Below are 18196 nucleotides of genomic sequence, written 5' to 3' on the forward strand. Positions count from 1 at the left end.
CCATAGCTGCACTGAGCACAGTGTTACCATCTATTTTGCACTTAGGAACATTCCTCTGAAAAAGCTAATTTTTGATATGAGATGGGCTATGCAGACACAGAGAGCAGAGTGTCTTATGTTTCAGTAATGGTCTAATGGCTTGTTTTGTGAAAAGGGGGAGAGCTGCTCTCCCCTCATTTTCTGTTCCTGCCACCCATACCCCTTTCTGCCTTCCTCCTCTCCTCATCTCAGGAGCCCAAGCATGTTCCTTCCTTCCACTGGCTTTAGTGTTCTGCCTTCTGTAAACCAATCCAACCCATTACTAAAGCAGAGAAACAGCCCACGTCTTTTTCTCTGTAAATTTTCTATCATACTGGTGAGTTAAAACAGTTCAGGGAACAGACCAGCATGCTGTGCTCAGACAACATAAGCACTGGAGCAGAGAAGGGTAAGGGGGATGGGGCAGGGAGGGGAACAAGACTGCCCCTTTTTCGCTGCAGTAAGTTGTTGATTCATGTCATAATATGTCATGAAATCACAAAGAATCATATGACAATTATCCAAACTGCTCTGAGATCTAATGAACACTTAATCCTTTTCTATTTCAAGCTCATCCATTACATTTAGTGAGAATTACAGCAGAATTACAGTAGTGAGATACAAGTTCATGACTAATTCTCCGTGCAGAATGTGCTTATGAATGGGCTCTGCAGAAATCAGCACCCTGACTCTTAAATCATTTGCTATTCAGTGGGAAACACTGATGACAGAGAGAAGTTTATACCACACCTTCTGCTCAACCAGTGTGCCTTCTTTCCAAACTGAAAGGTTATTTCTTGTTCTTTCACAGGTGCAGTCCTTCCTGAGTGAGTTGTTGAAACCCTTGCTTTTCTAAACTGAGTAGCACATTATCTTTTTTTTTTTTTTCCTCTGGAGACCATAGGGTTTTTTACCATTCACCATTTTACCGTTTACCAAAAATAATATGAGTGCTCATTTGTTACTCATATTATTTTTTTGTCACGTGTGTGTTCATTTTCTTCTTCTGACTAATGTGATGTAAAGTCATACCTCCCCCGTGTTTAAGCTGTTTAGGTCAGAATACATACTGAACTGTACGTGTGTGTATGTATACAAGTAATCACAGTGCTTTCTGCAGAAATTGTTCTGGATCGCACAGGTGAACGAAGCATTCAGTGAACCATACAGTCTGACCAAGAGTCACCTGACACAGTAGTTTTTGGCTTGGGCACTTACCCACAAGAAAAAAGGTCTTGGTGCCTGTCCTTGCCCCAGTGAACATTCAGGATACAAATCCATGCAAGTTTCATTTCCTACTGCATTTCCAAAAAAGCATCATACTTCCTGCTGATGTAGGAACTACAATCCAGTTCTCTTCTCCTTCTTGTGAGAATCTAGGTGCTAAGCACAGTGTGGATGTCAGGCACTGCATACCACGCTCAGAAGCAGAACTCCAGCATCTGGGGAACTTCACTGATAAAAAGCTAGTTCCTTCGAGACAGATAGATAACAGCTGAAAAAGGATTTTCAGTGTGTGCATTTCGGATTCCGAAAAGTAAAATGATAATTAATCATCTCAGTTTTAAATGTAGATCTAGTCTCAAGGCATACATTAACTGCAGAGATTTTCATACTATGTTGCACATCTTCTTCCGAAAATGGAGTTTTCTGCCCTTTCAGCACCAGCACTGGGAAAAACTGTTTACTTGAACTTCTTCAGCTTTGTCTGTAAGTCTACTTGCCAATGAGCAATTCAGAGCCATGGAGGTTTAGCAGAGAAACCAATAGTACTGTTGGACTCTGCAGCCCCTTCAAGGATGAGGAAGTGAGTAGCATACACTGGAGAAGGCGTTTAGACGTGACACACTAAATGTTCCCATGAAGGAGGAATGCCTGGCTGGATAAGTTGTATGGTCCCAGTGAGGTGTGGCATGGAGGTCATGCTGGGTGAGGCTCCTGAGAGTGAGTGATAGCTGAGTTGTTCCACCCAGACCCAGCAACAGCTTGTGCCATGGAAGGCCCAGGGACTTTGTTCTAACATCCACGCTACCCTGCCTACTCTGACCTTTACAGCCACTGTCAACAGCTGTCAGGCTTCTTTGTTCAGTTTCTTGTCAGAAAATGTAAGGAGCAGAAGGAGAGGAGGGAAAAGAAGATATTCTAGTGAGTATCACCAAAGTAAAATGACAAGGCAAAGAAAAAGCTGAATGTGAATATTTGCTTTGGTTGAGGGACTGAGACAGCTTTTGAAAGCCTTGATACTGGGAGTAATATTTCCTACATACTTTTGACTACAGTTTTGACTGCTTTATCTTCACAGAATCACAGAAGCTTTTAGGTTGGCAGGGACCCCAGGAGACCATCTAGTCCACCCCCACCTTGCCTAAGCAGAGTGACCTAGAGCAAGTTGCCCAGGATGATGTACGGTCAGGTTTTGAGTATTTCCAGGGATGGAGACTCCATAGCCTCTCTCTGGCAACCTGGTTCAGTGTTTGATCACCTGCACAATGAAAACGTGTTTCCTTGTGTTCAGGTGGAATTTCACATGTCTTAATTGGTGCCCATTGCCTTTTGTCCTGTCAGTGGACACTACTGAGAGAAGTGTTCCTTCCCTCCCAACATGAGGATGGGAAATACACATGGATAAGATCTCCCCTGAGCCTTCTCTTCTCCAGGCTGAACAATCCCAGCCCTCTCACCCTGTCCTCATATGAAAGATACTACTGTTCGCCTAAGTGCTCCCTAACCTGGTTCCCCTCCACTGAGAGTAAGTCTTCCTTCCTCTAGACTTTCCCTCTTGCAACAACCAAGAAAATACTGTAAAATATTCACAACTTAATTCATGCTGTAAAAGCTTTGTATGTACATGTATACATACGAGATAAATAGCATTCTGACAGTTTATCACAGGAGATATTAGAAATGATTGCACAGAAGCTAAAGAATTAGGCACTACATGAACCTGATAATAGTGTAGACGCAGAGGAAAGGAGCAAAGAGCTAAAGAGAGAGTTATTTTATGATTTTATGGAACATTCATACCACTATTGCACAAACATCCTCACATGGCACGTTTTCTTCTCTCAAGCCTGGTGAAAGAAAGCTGTCAGCAAATAGTTTTGACCTTCTTTGGATTTTGAGAAAAACTCAAGTTGCATATGCCCACATACGCTCTCTAGAAACAGCTGTGCTAAAGCCAATGAGACCACAACAATTTTTAGAACAGTTCATGTCAGGAACTCAGGTTGGCACAGTAAAATGATTCTGCACTCCATTTTGTTGTTCAAGTTGCACCAAAACTGTGTTCTGTTGTCACAAGATATATCATCAGGTTCTGCACCGACTAAATGGAACAACTGAAATAAATGAATCTCTTCTAAAGCATTTAACCTATCCTTTACTTTGTAGGTATGGTATAAATTTTAAGCACCTCAGTTTTACCTGACCACTGTTCCTGACAGCTTTTAATGAATGAAGATTGAACAGCAAAGATTTCTAGCCAGCCAACAGTCAGCTTCATTCATGTTAATTGTAGGAAGAACTCGAAAATGACTTAGCAATTTGAGTAAATGATTGAGAAGACACAACAGACAGGCTTCATAACTATAATAAGGCAAACATCATTAAAAGCTTTATCTTGATCACACTTCCTGGTTTCATTTGAGTTCTCCCAACAAACAGTCCATACATTGCATTACCGACACATCCATCTCAGCCCTCCAGCTACTCCTGTGCCGAGCAGGAAGTTGGCAGACACCGCTGGCTCCACCGGGGACAAATTGGCATTCCTTGGGGAAAAAAAGCAATGTGGTATCAATCACTTACTGTTTGCAATCAAAACTGGAAATATTGCATTAAATAAGGCAGTAGAGTTATCTTCAAGACTTTTTTTAAAATAATAGATATAATTAATAGAGACCAGTGTGTCAAAACACACACAATAACACCACACTATTGAATAAAAGAGTTTATGTAAATAAACTAGTTGGCTGTCTCTTGCCATGGACATTCTTTAGTGTAAGATATATCTCAAAAAATCTGAATCCTGTTTGTAGATGTGCTGTGGAAATGTTTTCCGGAATAATTTTTCACCTGCTTTTTTATAAACTGTTGGAAACTTTAGACTTAAATCATGCTCGTTAATCAAATCACATGTTTGTCATGAGAGTATAGCATTGATGGCTGCTTATGAATGTATGCAAGTAAAATCTGAGGGTTTTGGCTGAAAAGCAGTTACTAAAGGTACCCCAATAAAGAATACCCCGAACGTATTTTAAAGCTAACAGAGAGAATGAATCAACCCTGAAATCAACTAAAGATGATTACTGAATTTTTACAGGTTACTTTTTAGGCTTAAAAGAAATCAAATATTACATGCATTAATTACAGCACATACATTAAATCTCTGCCACAGAATACAAGTGTGTGTGTGTCAATGCTCTAAGTATGTTAGCAGGCAAGTTACAATTCTGTCATGAAAAAAATATATATAATTACTTGCATACTGTGTTTTATTATTGTCTTGCATACATTAAATTCACAAACAACTCTGACGTGTGCTTTTATTCTACATGAATCAAAACATACCTGTGACAATCCAGAATAATATTAATTGCAACATATATGTCTTCATTATGAGCATACCTATGATTATACAAAATATATGATCAATAGCCTGTATATTAAAAGAACTTCTAAACCAATGTTGTATACATATATATAAACCAATGTACACATACATATACATAACATCAATATTTTAAGAACTGCCAAGGTTAGTTTTTACATGTTTGGTATCATTATATGCAGAGTGTACACCCAGTATGTATGTTAAGTATTTTAATAGACTATGTATTGTAATACTTGGATGGGGGGGTTTTTTGGGGGGGATGGGTACTTGTGATGTATTTTGGATTCAACAGTCCTTGCAGCAAACAAATAAATCAACAAAAAATTTTGTGAATGTGTGACTCCTAATGTAATGTATTAATTTTAAGATTAATTAATTTATTCAGAAATATGAGCAATGCATTTTCTGAATAGTTTCATTCCCAGTAAGTCATTCCTTCTCTGCAAAAATCAGTGGCCTACAGCAGAAATAGAAGTACCACAAGTTTGCTGTACTTCTGTGTACAGAAGCGTACCTCTGCGTGCAAGTACATGGTGCTACCACAACAAACAGCACCCTGTTTGGCTGATACAGATGTAATGGCACATTCCCTTCTGAAAGACCCTTCTTCTCCTTTGTTTGTAGCCATAGTACTCCCAGGAAAGTTACCAGTTTGTGTGTTTCATACCTGGACTGGAGAGAGAGCAGACTGCTTTTAAGCAGAAAAAGTCAGCAGTAATCACCAGGCTAGGAAGTGAGATGTTCTGGGTGAGCCTAAAAGGAGAATCCATTCATTTGTAGCTCAACAATCCATTTATTATATTTCCAGCCTTTTACTGTATATGCTATACCTGCCTCCACTAGAAATAGCACTGGGGTAGCCACTCTGCAACCTCTCTTCATCACCTGCAGGACATGCTTGGAGGCTGCACTGCTGACGCCCCATCAGACCCCAGGCACGGCCAGCAGCCCTGAAGCTGTGGGGTGCCCCAGGAGGAGCAAGGACCGGAATGACGGTGGAGAAAATTCTCCTCAGCAAGCCTGCCAGCAGCCGTCACCTACCAGAAGGGAAAAGTACAAGGATAAACTTTAACCTGCCAAGGACAGTAGCGTGGCTGTGCCCACCACAGATGAAGAACATCGCCAGATGAGTCCTCACCAACATAAACCAGTCCCCACCCCAAAAAAATGGTGTTTTCTAAGTGGGGAAAAAATACATTCCCACTGCTGCAGCAGGGTTTGCTCTGGCAAGCAGTGTTGCTCTGTTCTGGCAGATTAATGGCATCTTTCAATGCTGTCTGGGAGGCCCAGCTGTCAAGGTGAGAAAACCATTTTTTTTTTAATTTTCAATGCTTTTCCCTCTGTATTTACAATCTAGAGGAGATACTGTTTTACTGCAAGTGCGTTGCTGGCTTTTCATTTTACACCAGTTACTATTCCTTGAGATTTCATTTGAAATTAACCAGTTTTCTGGTGGAATTCCCTTTTCTTTGCTACTGACACAAGGTCACAAGGTGGATTTGAATCAAGATTTAAGAGCATAAACATCTCTCTCATTAATAAGTTTCTGAGATTTTTTTTTTTTACATTATTTCTTGGGTTTATTTTTTAAAAAGCCATAAAATATGAACGTCACCTTCTAGCTTCTGTTTGAGATGAAGACCAGTAATCTGTGCGTTTCAGCCTATAACATTGCCAGAGGTATTAAAATGAAGGTCTTTCTAAAGGTGTTTGGTGACTCATCTCCCGGTGGTGTTGTAAGAATTAATTAGCTAACGCCAGTACAGCATTATATAAACGCTAAGTATTATTGTTGACAGACTAAGGTTGTCAGTGCTGAGTGGCAACATGAGCTTTTTTTACTGCCAGTTGGCTCTGTCTCCAAGCAGAAGAGACCCGCTCTCAGGAATGACATAGTAAATCACTCTTCCTCACTTTTCAGTCTTTCTCTCTCACACAATTACTGAAGATGGCACGAGTCATACTGGTGTGTTTTTGCGACACCAGTCCAAGAAGAATTTGCAATAAGCTAAAAATCAATTAGGTAGAAGTTTCCTCTACCGTTAACTGAATCGTAGAGCAATATCCCACAAAGAAGCGTCAAGTCCCATTTGTCTCCTGTTCTGCAGTCACACACTATGCAATCTAGGATCAATAAACCAAAACCTGGAAGGGGCACAAGGCACAACACTCATTTTTGCTGTACCAGGCATTTAAAAACTAATGCATTTATGGTTCCAGCCCCCAGAAGGAGTCAATGCAAGCAGCTGTAAATGTATATTCAGCTCATATTCCAGTTGCACAAACAACTATCATCAATCTTAAATGACGAGTTTTAGCCATGACTGCTTAACTACTGTGATTCAAGTAGCTACTCTCCAGTGTGTTTATATCTTTATATTCTAGAATGTACTGTGCCAGAGCTGATTTTCTTCAATTTTTATTATTTTAGCAAATATAATCAGCAGTAGTGATGAATTGGTTAGAGTGGCAATTAAAGAGGTTAGAATCCGCAAAAAATCATAAACAGTCCTGTGCAGACGAGTTACGGGCAGTCTCTCTCTTTTTTCTTGTTCCAGAATACACAATGTGCTAAAACATAATTATTTGAAAACTTCCTGACTTCCACTGGGAAAGAATAATGAGGCTGAGCATCACAATAGAACTCAAAAATGGCAAAGTACATTCCCCTTCATTATGGGTTGCTCTCTCCTTCATCCCTTTCTAAATGTCTTAATTTTACATATTTTCCATGTCCCTCTATCTAACGTTGCCTCTTTTCCAAGCACCAGAAAAATGACAGCATATGAGATACACCAACATATCTCACAGCAAAATAGCAATCAGGTTTTTATTTTTCACCTGAGAAGACCCTTGGGAAAAATAATGCATTAACAAACCCATTGCTTAAAATTTCATTTTACAAAAATGCCCACCATGTTTTACCTTCTGTTAGTTCCCTGTCACAACAAAAAAAGTGAAAAAAAGGCTTGTCAGTCTAAGTGAAAGAAAGCACAGGAGATTAGACTAAATTTTGCCTGTTGAATTAAAAGTACAGATCAGGTCCTACCCTTATGATTACCACCTAATAGACTGTTCAAAAAGAGGAACACAGACAAGTAAACCGCATTAAAAATACACATACAATAAATGCTTGTGTAGAAACAGGATGCTAAGGCATCACCTGCAATGAATGCAAAAGTTCTGTGACCAGAAAAGATGTCGCTCATTGCACAAATCTTAACTTTTTTCCGATTGTTTCAGCATCGGACTCAATTCAAATGTTAATCTAAAGATATTAAAAACAGATAAATTGGTGTTACCCTTTGAAGCATTTCCAGAAGGTGATCACCTTCAGTGTTGAAAAAAAAATTCTATTATTTCCAATTTAACATTACATGGGTTTAGCTTGCATTCCTGCTTTCTCATTATGCTGTCTGCTGCTAGAATAAAAAACCCTCCAGTAACCTCTATGTTCTTCCTACTTGTGGTACTTACACCCTGTAATTAAATACTCTGTCATCTTGTCTCGATAAGGTAAACTTTGAATCTTTACAGTCTTTCCATGTTTTTCAGCCCTTGAATTATTTCTGAGGCTCTTCCCTACGCCCTGCCCTGTGCAGCATCACCCATAGGATACAAAGGAGGAAAAGTCTCTTGTCTTCTACTGCGCTGTTTCCCTGTTTTTACTTTCAGTGTTAGCCTCCACATCCTCACAGCTAAAATTCACTGATTATTTTCTATAATCCCAACATCCTCTGTGGGGAACAGAAGCCTGTTTCTGAATGGCATCCAAATGTCTGGGGAAAAAAGCTTTTTTTCATTTGCATTTCCTACTTCTGCACAGGCAGTTTTGCTTTGACTGTACTAATAGATATTTTGTTTAACAGGGACCTATTTTACTAAACAGTCCAGGTTGTTTTGTACAACTGTTCTGCCCTCTTCCTTAATTACCATTCGGCCCATCTTTTCTCATCCGCATTTTTTTCAGCAGAAGAAAACATTGCATGGTGCTATGGTTTACCACCAGTTCCTGCAAAGCCCCAGCAGAAGCATCTCCATTGGAGAGCAATTCCCCTTGGTGATTGTTTTTGTGGGCCTGCCAGTTAAGCAGTTTTTAATCCATTTAATGCAATATGCTTGAATTACTCCCTATAGCATTATTTTTTTAATCAGAAAACCATGTAGCACTAACTCAAGTGTCCAGAATAGGTCCAAGCAGACTATAAGTTTGGTAAATAAAGGAATTTGCATGGAAGCAATCTCCTCAGAGAATGAAAACATTTTTTTTGACCATTTTCTATAAAATAACATAGTCTTGTACTGATTACGCATATATTTCTTAAGCAGTGTAATAGCAGCTTTCTTATCATATTGCCTGGGAATGAGGACATGCATAATTCTCCACAGATATCTGGGTCGTCCTACCTGATATTTGGAAAACTGTTACAATATTAGCACTCAGAATTTTTTAGTGTTCCTAGCATGCCACAATTTACAAATTATACTTATATCAGGGATTACCTCCACCGGTTTCTTCAGGCTAGTGAATGCAAGTTGACTGGCTCTATTCATTTGAACTGCCAACCTAACATCAAATTTGAATAAGTATTGCTAATATGGCAAGTTCCTGTGCCCTAGTCCTCTTCCCTTTGCTGATCCTGTAACTTCCATTGTATTTCTGCAGAAGTTAACCCACAGAGCTGTGCTGAAGTAGCGTGATAAAAAATATTCATAATGAAAGATGCAGTTCCCCAAAACCAAAAATGTATAAGCACTGTTAGTCCACTGATTAATTTGTTAGCTGTGCATATGAATGAGTGACTGAACATGAAAATGCTCAGATTTACAAGTTCCAAAGTTTGTACTTTTTTTCCAAGAAATTCATGAGAAATTTTCCTGTCATTATGGCATCCACTTTTGGAAAACAGTGCCGATTTCCTAACCTCCTTTTAATCCCTGTGATCTCCACGATCCTGTGTGGCATTGTCTTGGTGTCAGATTAGATGAGACACTCTCTGCTCTCTTGGTCTCCTTCAAAAATTCTCTTTGGGCAAGATCTCTTGTCCAAACTTCTACTTTAAATCTTATATTCCTGGATTGCTGCGTAGTCTAATAATTATGTATCATAATTCTTATCTGCTCACGATTCACCTTAATTCATTCAAACAAAGCCTTTTTGTGCCATTTTTCCTGCAGTTTATGTGGCACACTGAACATGCTAGAATTAATTTCATTTTCTGCACTATTTTGTTGGAAGCTGGAGTGAGCGTTGCTATACAGAAAACTGCTTTATGGTTGTGCGCAGCACAGTAAATGCCCACCACCTTTTACTCGGAGACAAGAAGTGTGTGGGCCTCAGTGATACATTGCCAGGGGATGCAGGGTGAATGTTTTCAAGATGAGATGAGGGAAACAATTTGTGGAATACTTCTGTATCACTCACAGTTAGCGTGTAGGCTGCTGCCAAATGCTGGTTATTGTCTTCCTTCCTGAAGCAGTACCGCTCGAACACTGCAGCACAATGCTATTTTCAGCTCCTTGACGAGATGATTACAATATAAAGTCATGCTGCGTGACCAACATGCCAGGTGTTTGCTGTTCTAACTCCACTTTTATTACTTTGGGGATGAGAGAATGATGAAGGGAGGGATCGGAGTTACTTAGGAGATTTTCCAACAGCAGGTCAGCTTAGATAGCTGGGCTATTTTTGCTTAAGGCACTGGGCTACGTCCTTTTTTCTGTTTTCCGTTTTACAAGCAATCTGTAGCAATAAAATTAGCCAAAATAAAACGCAGTCTGTTAAGAATTTCCAAAGCAAAGTTTGCACTTCTGAAAGGCTAAGATAGTGCCAAACAGGTAGTTTTTTCCTCCGCAGAATAGATATTGAGAAGGCTGCAGTGGAGCAAACTCCCCAAATTATGCAGCATACATGCTTATGGGCACACGGTGGGGAGGGAGAGATGTAGTACAGATACCTTTTCCTTTCAGACCTTAAGTCCCCTGCCAAGTCTATAAAAAGTGGAAAAATTAAAGACAGCCCTTGTGATTCTGGTTTTTAATGTGCTTTCTTTTGAGTCAGAATTCAAAAGAGATCAGATACACTACTTCAAAATCAAAATCAAATAGCTGTAACAATTGAGAACTAACGAGGTTTTTTTCTGAATGTGTGTTTCATATACTGCAACCAAAAGACATAATTCCCATTCTGATCTTATAGCAGCAAAATTTTCCAAAGGGTGCCTCATAATTAACTGATAAATACAAATATGTTTCAAGATATTTATTTTAAATCCAAAAAGGTCTGACTGTGTTGCTGGATCCAGATGCATTTCAAGATATCTGGCCTATATCAGCAACTTCTCCTTCTGATGGAAATGGGTCAAAGTCCAGTATGAATTTAGGCTCCATGGGGCAACAGTGGAATCTTATACTGATTTTTTTTTTTTTTTTTTTTTGGAGGGGACCCTAGGAGGTTAAATACATGTAGGTATCCCCAAAGGAAAGGAAGCACTGATGATATTAGCTAACAAGTGCTTCAAATATTATTTCATAAACTAATAGATCTAAGGCCAAACTGATAAATGAAAAAATAAATCTAATAAATCTACAGACAATAAAGATATCCATAGAAAAAAAATCAGTCCCAAAGCCATTTGTAAAATATATAAGTAAAATTGAGTTACAAATTTTGATTGCCTTTGAAGGAAATTCCAGGAAAGTTCCATTACAATTCTAAACTTGAAAAATCCTCTAGCTCACAAAATTATCACACGATTTGGGAAAAAGCCTTGTGTTTGTAGAAACTTTTGTAGAAAGTTGTAGAAATAAACTTTTTAAAGCTCTTTCATTAAACTATGGCCTAATAATAAAACAACATCGGTGACCCACCTCCCATTGACACAAAAAGCTTCTTTAAAACAATTATATGCATTCAAAAGGGCTCTGACAGTCCCCAAACCAGCTCAGCAGCCTGAAACACCTCTATCTGGCCTTAGGCTCAACTCAGTGCAGATTTATGGCCTTCTAATATTACTTAACCATATATGGCAATAAAAGTGGGAACTATCTTTGTAAGCATTATAAGAGCCAAGGAGAAATTCACCAAACCTACTAGAATTTGGTCATTTACCTGCACAATCATGAGGATCACTCGGCTGCCAGACTTATGCTGCAGTTGGTTATAGGGAAGAAGGAAAGACAATTCGAGCTGCATGATGCCTCGATTTCCTGAGCCGCACTGAGCCGGTCACGTACATAAACTGGACTTCTCAAGGTTGAGAATGTCTACATTCTCAGCAAACAAGCAAACTTCATAAAATACCTCCCATTTTCAACCAACTGTTGTCCTCTCCAAACATTTAACCACTAGTTAGAATCTTGACACGTTTCTTTCTGTAGGAGAAACTGTTGATTTGGGCCAGATTATTTTTCTCTGATGAAATCCTGTGTATTTGCAAAGAATGTACACACAGTCCTGCTTCCCTGAACGTGTTAGGAACAAACAGCAGAAGGTTATTTCCTTGCTCAGAAGTCCAACTCTCCTTTTTCGGTAGGTACTCTGGCCAACAGAAGCTTTTTCTCTTGGCTTTCTCCCTGGGCCACCCACATTGCCTATTTGTTTTTTCCCAGCTTTCTGATTACTTTTAAACACATAGCTCCTATCAGTTATGTCTCAGCCAGTGAATATAAAATAATTTCCCAGGAAAGTTCTTTGTTCTCCACAAATTAGTTCATGCTTCAGCTCTTCTTTGTAGGATAACTGCCGGGGTGGTGGCTTCTACTGTTTTCAGCAATTTTACTTCGTACAGGAGCTTAGCTGCTGCTTCTTGTTTAGACTGAATGGAGGGTGCCCACCATAACCAAGGGATTAATGAGGCCTGGAATTTTCTGCAGATCAAAGACAAACTTTATGGCAGCCATCAACATCTTCCAGCACAGCAATAGCATTCCTGAGAAAAGTCAAAGAAAAGCTGATAACGATCAAGCCCCAACATCACCTAATCACCTGGTTCTCCTGATTGTAGTATCTCCCTCAGGTTATCAATCAGGCAAAGTTACACTTAGGATAGAAAATTAAGTGAAAAAGGGGGGGAGGGGGGGAGGAGAGGGGAAGTAATCTTAAAGGTAACAGGAAAAGAAAACTGAAGGATGTATAACATAAACAAAAAATAGACCCAGAAGGAAAGGGAGAGAAGTAATAGGATTGTAGATTTCCATAGATAAACTTCAGTATGTATGGGCTCTGATTTATATATGGCAATAAATGAAAAATGCAGCATGCATTGTTATTGAGTCTTCTCCGCAGTATCCCTCTGAAAGTGATTGCCTCTTAACAACTCCTAAGCTATGGTAGTTTGGAGCCTGGTTTCATACAGTCAGCAGGAATTGGCATTGCTTTACCATTTTGTGAAACATTCCAGCAGTTCAGGAGCTGCTTATGAAGAAGTTAAGTCTTCCCCTCTTCAAGGAAAACAACCTCCATCAGAGAGATGGAGATCGTGCTTGACCCATCATTTGACTTTAACTCACTGGAGTATCTATCGGAGTCTTAAGACAAACAGGTATTTCCTGGTAAAAGAACTCTGAATAGAATGATCTCAGCCATGGGAAAGGAATTAATGATCTGTGCCATTCCTCCTGTCTCTGAGTAGTCAAAAGAAATAACCCATCCCTCTTTCACCTTCCCTTCCCCAAGGAAAACCATGGGGAAATAGAAAGCTAACGAGAAATATATGTTCTACAGAAGACATTCATAGTGCAGTGCAAATGGAGAAGCACAGAAGTTTCCCTAGGTAGAAACCCAAATGATATTCCCCAAATTCTTATTTGCACAAATATAGCACCAGCAAAGACTGCAGTTACGCTATTGGAAGCACTAGTTTTCCCAGACCATGAGCACAACAAGCACATACGTGCAGTCTGTGCTCCACGTGCATGCACAACACACTTGATAGGCTGGGCTTGCTGTGCTTGCTCAGAAACTCTGTGCCCTGACAGCTGCCTATCAAATTATAGCAGCTGGATGTCACACCAGGGCCTGAGAGCCCTAAATCCATGCATTATGAACAGCAGTGAGTGTGGCCACAAAATTGTAAGGTATTTTGAGGAACTTGCATGTACAAGCCGTCTCTGAGTACTTCCAGAAAGAACCTTACAGGAGCAGAAGTACAGATTGGTTGCCCTGTGATGTAATCCCAATAATCTTTATCTTTTTTTGCAGTGGAGATAATACAAAAGAAATAATAATAAACAGGATCATTTATCCACCATTAAACTGGCAACCTCGCTCCTTAGCAAATTAGTCTGGGCAAAGCAGTAAAAACTATACAGCACTGTGTTTGTAGTAGCACTAGTACGTAAGGCAAGTTAATTATTCTTATTCTAAGCATTGCATTCATGCAGTGATAAGGTTTCCAGTGAGCTTGATGTCCAAAGTGACAGGGACAGTCTGGATAAGACTATGAATAAAACTGAAAAGTGGGCAAATATAACAAAATAAAGTAGTAGCATTCCTTATCCAGGCATTTTTGCTCAGTTTTATAATGATACTTGCATTTCACTTAGACAAGTCATTTTTTCAATTAATTACCTAATGAAATGTCTATTCATATTTGCAAAGAATGCTAAATTTTTTTTGTTTGGGTTTTGTTTGTTTGTTTGTTTTAAATCATTGTGTTGCAGGTTTTTTCAGTTTCAGATTTGAAGACTAAATGACTAGGCAAATTCACAGATTCAAACTATCCACAGCAGGATCAGTCTAAAGGGGCTTATCTGACACTCATGGTTTGGTGTCAATTATTTTGAAAACTGAAATTGGGAATTAAAACCATCTTCAGATGATAATAAATAAACACAATAATGAAAGTATATAATGAAAATAACTCTTCAGTGGAATAATATTTGTTTTCTTATAACAGTGTAAATAATGTTTTCAATAAGACTGCTTAATCTTTTATTATGAATGAAAAAAATCTATGTTCAGAATTATAGAAGTTCAGCGAGAAATTTCAAAAAGCATGCGGGTTTGGTTTCAATTCTGTTAAGTGGAAACAACTTTGATAATTTTCATAATTTAATCTTTTTTATCATCTCAACTCTGAAGCAGACCAGTTTGTATGCCTTGCTGGTATTTGCGAGATCTCTGAAATGACTGAGACTCAGGAAGTGTGAACCATCTGGGAAAAGCAAGAATAAGAGTTGCCAGCAGGTGGATCCTTTGCTGAGCCTCAGGGAATCTTTTACAGTTGACGAGGCAGTGGTTTGGGTGACCTCACAATACATACTGCCTAAGCAGTTGTGATGGATTCACTCCTATGTGAACCAAGTGAACTTTGGTCCAGGCGGATGGTCAGCAAGTAGGCCTAACCTCAGTTAACTCTATTGTGTGAGGCTATCAGTGAGAACACAGCACCAAACAAAAAAAACCAACCCAAAACCAAAACAGTTTGTCTGGAGACCAGGCTGATAAGTGGCTGAAACTGCATTAACACTGGAGAAAATCTCACTACAAATGAACCACTTTATGCTATAAATACCTGTAGCCCTCAGGGCCCGTTGAGCTCTCCCTCCATAGCAGCTGGCTGCATGGCGGTGATCTCCCCTTGAGCAGAGACGCCTCTCAAGGTTACCCCTCAGGGGCTGCAAGATCCCTTACCTGACACCAGATATCAATGTGTTGGTGAGTGACATTTTTTTGCATGCATGTAACATTCAAGATACATATAGTAAGCTTAAGCAATACTCTTTGTATCCCATACTAACTTTAAGTGTAGTAGAGTATTGACCACCAATCTATGTGTACTTATTAAATATTTTACATACCTAAATTTACTGATTAAAACTCAGTAAACTAACTACTAGATCAGATCTGTCTGTGTGATCTCTGACTCTTCTCCTGCGACAGCAGTAACTATGGTATAGCCGTAAGCATGCCAAAAATGCATAACTGATGCAGCAGTCATGTGCTGGCCGGGTATATTAGCGTCGATTCATTGACAGATTTAGTCATTTGTTCAGAATGACAGTTTTATAGTCGTCTGTGGATGGGTGTGAAGCAGTGAGAAGTAATGCTAGGTCTTGGGATGAAGGAAAAACATGACAAAACAAGCCCAGGTTGTTATCTCTCTCAGGCAATAGAACAGCAACTCCATGCTCCCAGATTTATTCACAGGTGTATGTGAAAACCACTCTTCTTGTAAGCATGCACTTCCCGCTGGAGGTACAAGGGGCAACACAGAGGAGAAGCAACACACTGAAGACTAGGCCTGCATGGCAACAACTAAAAGGCAATTTTACTTCTTCAAAGTGTCCAGAAATCAGCAAGACACCTAGGGCTGGGGTACTGAGAGAGATGGAATAAGTTTTAGAGCAGCTACAGAGAGCTGGTGGGATTCCTTTTTAGTGGTTGAACTGCTGAGTAGCTTGCCAGAAAGCAGTAAATCCAAATTCATTTCCTTCTGCCAGAGGGGAATTCAGCTCCCTCATAACATCTCCAGGAACAGCTATAATCACTTGGCTACATTTGATGGCTGTTAATTCTAAATATTTCTCACTGTAGGTGTTCTGCTTTGCCTGGATTGCTTAAATTGACTCAGAGAGGATGTGAATGAAACACATGTCATGGTCAGACACTTAGGACACTTAAAAGGTGGACACTTACTTGGGTCAACCATCATCTGCCCAGTTGAACAATTTTACTCAGTCCCTGGATGCAGAGAACCAATAAAAAAATATTACATGCCTCCATCTAAAGGATTTTGTCCACTCAGGTGGCCTCTAAAGCTGGCTGCTGGATGGCTTGGGTTGTAACCTTATCGGCCTAATGCTAAGAGCCTTTTCATTCACAGCCATGAAGCACTGAGAAGAGCCTGGCTACGTCTCTTCAGCAACCTCCTCGTGCATTTTGGATGGCTGCTGTTGGGGCCCCTTGAAGCCTTCTCTTTCCCAGCTGTTTTGTGAATCTATCTTTAAGAATTATTTTTCAAATTAAAACCTATTCTTCAAATTCAGCCAAAGCCCTGATAGAAATTAGTCTGGCCAGGGATGTCAAGGACAACAAGAAAAGCTTCTATAGGTATGTCAGTGAGAAAAGGAGGACGAGGGAAAATGTGGGTCCCCTCCGGAATGAAATGGGTGAACTGGTTACCTGGGATATGGAGAAGGCTGAGGTACTCAATGACTTCTTTTCCTCAGTCTTCACTGGCAAATGCTTGAGCCACACTGCCCAGGTCACAGAAGGCAGGGACTGGGAGAATGCAGAACCGCCCACTGCAGGAGAAGATCAGGTTTGAGAATATCTAAGGAACCTGAAGGTGCACAAGTCCATGGGACCTGATGAGTCGCATCTGCGGGTCTTGAGGGAACTGGTGGATGAAGTGGCCAGACCACTCTCCATCATATTTGAGAAGTCCTGGCAGTCTGGCGAAGTTCCCACCAACTGGAAGAGGGGGAACATAATCCCCATTTTTAAGAAGGGTAAAAAGGAAGACCCAGGGAACTACAGGCCGGTCAGTCTCACCTCCGTGCCTGGCAAGATTATGGAGCAGACCCTCCTGGAGACTATGCTCAGGCACATGGAAAATAAGGAGGTGATTGGTGACAGCCAGCACGGCTTCACTAGGGGCAAATTGTGCCTGACAAATTTGGTGGCATTCTATGGTGGGGTTACAGCGTCAGTGGATATGGGAAGGGCAACCAACATCATCTGCCTGGACTTGTGCAAGGCATTTGACACTGTCCCGCACGACATCCTTGTCTCTAAATTGGAGAGACGTGGATTCGATGGATGGACCACTTGGTGGATAAGGAATTGGCTGGATGGTCGCACTCAAAGGGTTGTGGACAAGGGCTCAGTGTCCAAGTGGAGAAGGTGTCCCTCAGGGGTCGGTACTGGGACCGGCAGTGTTCAACATCTTTGTCGGTGACATGGACAGTGGGATCGAGTGCACCCTCAGCAAGTTTGCTGATGACACCAAGCTGTGTGGTGTGGTCAACACGCTGGAGGGAAGGGATGCCATCCAGAGGGACCTTGACAGGCTTGAGAGGTGGGCCCATGCGAATCACATGAAGTTCAAAAAGGCCAAGGGCAAGGTCCTGCACATGGGTCGGCACAATCCCAAGCACGGCTACAGGCTGGGTGAGGAATGGATTGAAAGCAGCCCTGAGGAGAAGGACTTGGGGGTATTGATCAATGAGAAGCTCAACATGAGCCAGCAGTGTGTGCTTGCAGCCCAGAAAGCCAACCATATCCTGGGCTGCATCAAAAGAAGCGTGACCAGCAGGTCGAGGGAGGGGATTCTGCCCCTCTACTCCGCTCTTGTGAGACGCCACCTGGAGTACTGCATCCAGCTCTGGGGGCCCCAGCACAAGAGAGACATGGAGCTGTTGGAGCGAGTCCAGAGGAGGGCCACGAAGCTGATCAGAGGGCTGGAGCACCTCTCCTATGAGGACAGGCTGAGAGAGTTGGGATTGTTCAGCCTGGAGAAGAGAAGGCTCCCGGGGAGATCTAATTGTGGCCTTCCAGTACCTGAAGGTGGACTACAGGAAAGATGGTGAGGGACTGCTTATGAGGGAGTGTAGTGACAG

The 18196-nt window shown here is 40.7% G+C and overlaps 1 long non-coding RNA gene across 1 annotated transcript in view; it reads right to left on the reverse strand.

The window, feature by feature from the left end:
* Positions 1 to 3635: 3635 nt before the first annotated feature.
* LOC129213825 (uncharacterized) overlaps positions 3636 to 18196 on the reverse strand; it is a 65431-nt gene continuing 50870 nt past the window's right edge. The window contains exon 3 of the long non-coding RNA XR_008579546.1: positions 3636 to 3788. This is a non-coding gene — a long non-coding RNA (uncharacterized LOC129213825). The remainder of the gene's footprint in view (positions 3789 to 18196) is intronic.

This window comes from Grus americana, chromosome 1, assembly GCF_028858705.1.
Source record: "Grus americana isolate bGruAme1 chromosome 1, bGruAme1.mat, whole genome shotgun sequence".
NCBI classification, from domain to species: domain Eukaryota; kingdom Metazoa; phylum Chordata; class Aves; order Gruiformes; family Gruidae; genus Grus; species Grus americana.